The 6000-nt window shown below is 43.4% G+C and overlaps 1 non-coding gene across 1 annotated transcript; it reads right to left on the reverse strand.

Moving 5' to 3' along the window:
* Positions 1–3548: 3548 nt before the first annotated feature.
* trnar-acg (transfer RNA arginine (anticodon ACG)) lies at positions 3549–3621 on the reverse strand. The gene has a single exon. It is a non-coding gene; the product is annotated as a tRNA-Arg (tRNA).
* Positions 3622–6000: the final 2379 nt, after the last annotated feature.

The raw sequence follows: 6000 nt of genomic DNA on the forward strand, positions 1-6000 counted from the left end.
AGCGTGCTGGGCCCAGAACCCAGAGGTTGATGGATCAAAACCATCCTCTGCTAAAAGAAGGGAACAAAATTAACCTGATTGTTTTTGAAATGTGAATCTGTTAAAGAGGGGTGGAAATGGTGAGGTAGTCATTGTCCCTTTTGTTTTATTACAGAGACCTCATTGTTACTTAAATAATTTTAATTCTTTACTTGAAGATTCACGCTTTTTCGCTCAAAATGTATAAAACTTCTTGCATGTTGGTGCCCCATCACACACAACAGGTGCACTTGTACTCTTTTCACCTCTGACCCACAAACATTCATAGTCTTCCAGTGAACGTCCAATTATCTTCTGAAATCAGTGATGAATCTTTACCTGCTGAGACTCATTATCTCTGACTGTGACTAGCATGTGCTAGCAGAATACAGCACTCCTTCTTCATTGTCTGTCTTTGTCTCTGACCAGCTCTCCTGCTCTCTTTCCTCCTACCAGTCAAAGCAGACATCTGCACCTACTGATCTTGGATCTGCTGCCTGTTCCTGCCTGGTAAAAGAAGGAACCAGCACCTGGTTCTACAGGCTGAATTAACTCCAGGACGTTGGCCAGCCGTGTCAGTTGAAACCTTATTTGTCCAAATAGAGAAAAAATTTGATCTGATTGTTAATGAAAGATGTCATCATGGCTTTGAAACTGTGGTTGGGGACAAGCCAACATGAGCACATTCATGGAAGAATAGCAATAAAAACAGGAAGTGTTAGTTAGCAAGTACTCACCAGTCTTTCACTATCATACATGAGTCTAGTGGAACAAAATGGCTGCTGCTGACTGTGCTGCCTGGTGGTGGATCACTCTTCACCATCCTCACAGGCCTTGATGGAACCAAAAAGGCGACTTCCTGGAGAAGATCTTCCAGGGGGTCCAGGTTAAAGCGGTGCCCCAGCTGGCACCAGGCACTGACCCAGGTCCTGCATGTGAGATACTGTCAGTTCTGTTCTGCCCTGCTCACAACCACAGGCTGGTGTTGAGGCCTGCAGCAACCAGGGCCCCAGTCACCAAGTGTATAAAGGCTGGTCATTGTGGCAGTGGGAGGAGTCAAAATGAAGACAGACCAATGTGAGCAGGACTTGACTGCAAAAGTAAGAAGAACTTGACCATGTTTCCTACAGTACCCAGGAGGCTTGGTAGTTGTTGAAGGAAGCTCCAAAAGCAAAGAGCAGACAGCAGGATATAAAAAGAAAAGATCCAGACAATAAAACTACAAGTAGAAACAAGATGAAATACTAAAAGCTTTGGAAAGATACTCCAAGGTTTTATATACATTATTATATACACTACTATTCTCCATGACTCCTAAAGAGGGAAAGGAAAAATTAGAATGTGGATCAGATCAGCTGATTTCAGTGTTAAGTCCATCCCTCCATCCACTTTCTATTCTTATCCTTTAAGGGTCACGGGGGGGGGGGGGGCATCTGTCTCATGCAACCTAAACTAAAACTTCAGTCAGATCAAATTCAGATTAAAGCAAGAGTTTCCAGATCAAAGTCAGAATTCCTGATGATGTCATCAGGGCTTTGACAGTACCTAGAATTCTGTCTTTGATCTCAGGAGGACATGAAAGAAACACAATTGAGGAAAGTAGAAGAGAGCACATTCAGCTTCATTAGAAACACTTGAACTGTTGAACAGTAGAATTTGTTTGAAACAGTTTACAACACTGAGTGACAGGATTGAAGAGGGAAGATTTTTCTACTTAACATTTAATTCTAACTTAAAACTGGGGATGAACATTCTCAGTAGTTCATATACTAATATACAGAGTAAGTCATGTCATTCCCTTTTGGAAAAAAAAACAAGAGAAAAGACATGTGAAGCTCCTCCCCCCAGCTCCAGATGGTACAGACAGATATGAGAGTGGCAAGGAAGCAAAGAAGTGTTGTGCTCCTCTCCAGTGCTCTTGTGTTGTTGTGTTCTTCTCAGCTCCATCATGAAGACGTGCTGGCAGTGGGCGCTGGTGGAAGTTTGCAGCTCTCACTGGAAAGTCCTGAGGCTCCTCCCATTCTGAAGCAGGCAGTTGCTCCTAGCCAGCCGACACTTTCACTCTCTTGTGTAGGAGTGAAGAACAAAATCAAAATAAAGAATCATCACTCTTTCATTGGGGGACATTTTTTCTCATTCTAAAAATTCAACAGCTTCTATCATTTCTTTTACAGAATATGTCAGTGATATACTAGGATTTTCTGTTGTGCTGTCAAATTAACTTTTATCGATGCTTCACACTTCAGGTGTGGAAGTTTTTCAGTGGGAAAGACATGAGAATGAGGACGAGGCTGATTGATACTCTAAACTGACTCTAGGTGTGACTGTGAGTGTGAATGGTTGTCTGTCTTTATGTGTTGGCCCTGCAATGGACTGGCGACCTCTCCAGGGTGAACCCACTTCACGCTGAAAGCTGGGGAGACAGGTCCCCCCACCCCACAACCCTTAACAGGATAAGTGGAAGAAAATGGATGGATGGATGAATGAATGAATGGATGGATGGATGGATGGATGAATGAATGGATGGATGGATGGATGGATGGATGGATGGATGGGCTACAGTTCAGTCACTGTGTCTCTTGTTCCCACAGTGATTTGATGCATCCTACCAACACAGCAGGACTCACCAGGAGACAATGGATTGTCAGTCATTTTTCACTGACAGTGCTGGAGCCGGAGCCCACAAGGTCACAACTGGCATTGGTGGACTCCAGGGTATGTTTGGACCTACAGAAATGCACAACCTGTTAATGACAACACTTTCATATATTTAGCCCTGCTCACAGATCTCTGATACAATTTTCAAGTCATACAACAGGTTCAATGTTGACCCTTCGACCACCGTTACACTGAAGCAGAGTTCAATGGCAGTGTTGCATATGTTGGGAGGAGCCTGTGGCTCTCGGTTCAGAGGATGATTTGAAGAATTTGTTGTTGCTGAACTGTTTATGCTTCAATTTCTGGACGTTCACTGGTGGAATGTTTGTGGGTCAGAGGTGAAAAGAGTACAACTGCACCTTTTTTGTGTGATGGGGCACCAACATGCAAGAAGTTGTCAAACATTTCCAGCAAAACAGCATGAAAATTCAAGTAAAGAATTAAAATTATTTAATTCAGCGTTTAACTACCAAGCCTCTGGAATAAAACACAAGGAACAACTGACTACCTCACCATTGACTTCACACTGATAACCAGGAGGTAACGTGGTAGTCAGAGCAGCGATGCTCAGGTCTGTGGACTGAACAATGTCCTCTCATTCACACACACACCACTCTTTCATTGGGGCTCCTTTCTCCTTGTTCTGACACAGAAATTCAACAGCTTCTGTCATTTAGTTTCCAGGAAATGTTGATGACACTCTGGGATTTTTTGTTCTCCTGCTGTCACTGTCAAGTGCCAGCTTAACATGTGAGAGGTAGCAGGCTCCATGCATGTGTTCATGTTTACAGCAGACAAGGAGGAAACCTTGGAGGATGTCAGTGACTTTTAGCAGTGGTTCTCACTTCATCTTCTCAGTATAAAGTTTAAAGCGAGCTGGCCAGGAGTTGAACCTAGAATCTTCTGATCCGTAGTCAGATGCGTTATCCATTGCGCCACCAGCCCTGTGAAGAAGCTGCTATGTTCATGTGTGCTTCCTTTTACAGAAAATCCCAACAACGTGGTGGCATTTTCAGGGGACACAATGGTGCAGTGGTCAGCACTGTGGCCTCACAGAGAGAAGGTTCAGCTCTCCTCTGTATTTGGTTGCTAGGAACCTGAATCAGTCCTCAGTGGAGCGGTGCTGCTGAGGCTGAGTGAGGCTTGAGTGAGGGACTGAGCAGGAGCAAACAGGTTCAAGCAGGTTCAGGCAAACTCCACTCAGTCCACCAACATCAAAGCAGAGGAACTGAGTTCATCTCACAAAATGGATTCATATCATCTCCACTTGGAAAGCTCTGGAACTACAAGTGCACTTAAAATGGCCGACTTATGACAACAGAAGGAACTTTGAAGTAGATTTGATTTATTTCAGCCAGTGACAGTCATTTTTTTCAAGAATTTAGTTCAGGTAACTTCATTGTTTTACTAAGATGAGCTTTAATGTTATAACATTGAAACAAGATCTTCATGTATTGATGGATCCATCACAAATATGAACCTTCCCAGTCTGTCAGGTGGTAGAATTCAGTCAGCACCAATAACAGCAGAGTCAGAGTTGAGAAACCAAAGACAGACATTAAAGTCTCACATTAAAGTGTTATATCTTTGAAAATATACTGCAATACATGAAATATTATATTTCCATGGATGGAAACCTCGTTCTTATATTCTTTAATATACTGCAATAGTAATGGACCCTCTATGACACTGTCGTGATGAATCTATCAAGGAGTACAAATTATTATAATCAGAGAATTTTGAAGTCAAGTTTGAGATCAGTTTGATCCTCTCTCCCTCCCTCTGTCTCTCTCCCTCTCTCTCTCTTTCTTTCTCTCTCTCTCTCTCTCTCTCTCTCTCTCTCTCTCTCAGGAGCTTTTAAATTAATATTTTAATAAAACGGAACAGGAGACTGAAGAGTGATCACTAAAACCCACAGGCTGAATGGGACATCTTTTAAAAATATTGAACCACTGAGTAAAACCATAGAAGCGCTCCTGTCTCGTCGGTGCTAACAAGTTAGCTGTTGAGTGAGTCCAGCTGTGCTGTCTAGGAATCCTGGTAAAAAGCCTCCACACATCAAACAGCTGGTGTGTTGGTGGATCTGTGGATCCTGCTGGAAGAAGCAGGATGGAGCTCTGAATGGTTCCTGTCTAAAAGAGCTTCTCTGTGCAGCTCCCATCAGCTCCTAAAAACAGGAAACCAGCAGATTCAGTGTTGAACAGTGGCATTAAAATGTTTCAAAAGCTGTCCTGTCCACCATTTGTTGGTGCAAAGACATTTAAAAACACCAGTTGAACATTTTCCAAAGTTTTCTGTGTAGGTTCTCATTCATCCAGATCATCGTAGATCGAAGCGAAGTAAAACCTGGTCAACTGGACGTAAGTTTACGTACCGTAGTTTAAAACTTACGTCCAGTTGACCAGATTTTACTTCGCTTCGATTTTCCAAGGTTGCTCTCACCTTCTTTCAAACACCTGGAACGATTTCCTCCAAATCAAAAGAAACTGGTGAAAAAACAACAACAAAAAACTCCTGGAGAATCAAACTCCACCCTCTGCTCCAACTGGACTTGGGACTTCAAATGACCTCCATTAAAAGCCTGCCTGCATCCCCATTCACTGACTGTTGTGCTGTGGGTCTCCTGGACAAACATGGCAGGGATCCTCTAGATCTCCAGGAGTTTAAAAAGAGCAACTCTTTTAAAATGGGTTCTGGCTCCATTCAGGTTTAGAGAGCTGAGATTAAAATCACACATGAATAAAAGAGGGAACCCAAGAAAACAAGTCAGCGTGAAAGAGGAGCAGATTTTAAAACTCCTCATCATTTCCACCTCCAGGAGTGAAGCCTCCCGGGACCCAAGAGGCTCCAGCTGGCAGAGTTCTCACTCATTTCTCCACCACCTCGCTAACCTGAGCTGTAGCATCTGAGAACAAATCAGTGACCCCCTTCAGTCCAGAGCCGACTCCACAAACTCTGAGCCCCACTTTACCCACAGCCAGCCGGCCTCCTCAACACTGCATGACACACGACGACTAAATTGAAGACTGAGGAGTCTCATCAAGAGATCTGTCACATGCGTCTGCTGTGGAGGGTCAATCTGTCCGTCCACATTCAGATCATTGATGCAGCGACTCTGCTATGATCAAACTACTCAGGATGAAACAGACCAATGTTGACATCAAGTAGCAACTCAGCAGCTGATCAACAGAGTCCTAAGAACCAGTAGAACCTGTTCATCGTCCCTGGGTGATCTTAGAATTCTTTCTTTGATCTCACCTTGATTTCTCAATGATTTTTTTGTACACACAAATTAGGAGTTGATGGGAGTTGTTGCAGATACCA

This window comes from Aulostomus chinensis, chromosome 4, assembly GCF_037954235.1.
Source record: "Aulostomus chinensis isolate RoL2024-O1b breed Wild chromosome 4, RoL_Achi_v1.0, whole genome shotgun sequence".
Classification (NCBI taxonomy): domain Eukaryota; kingdom Metazoa; phylum Chordata; class Actinopteri; order Syngnathiformes; family Aulostomidae; genus Aulostomus; species Aulostomus chinensis.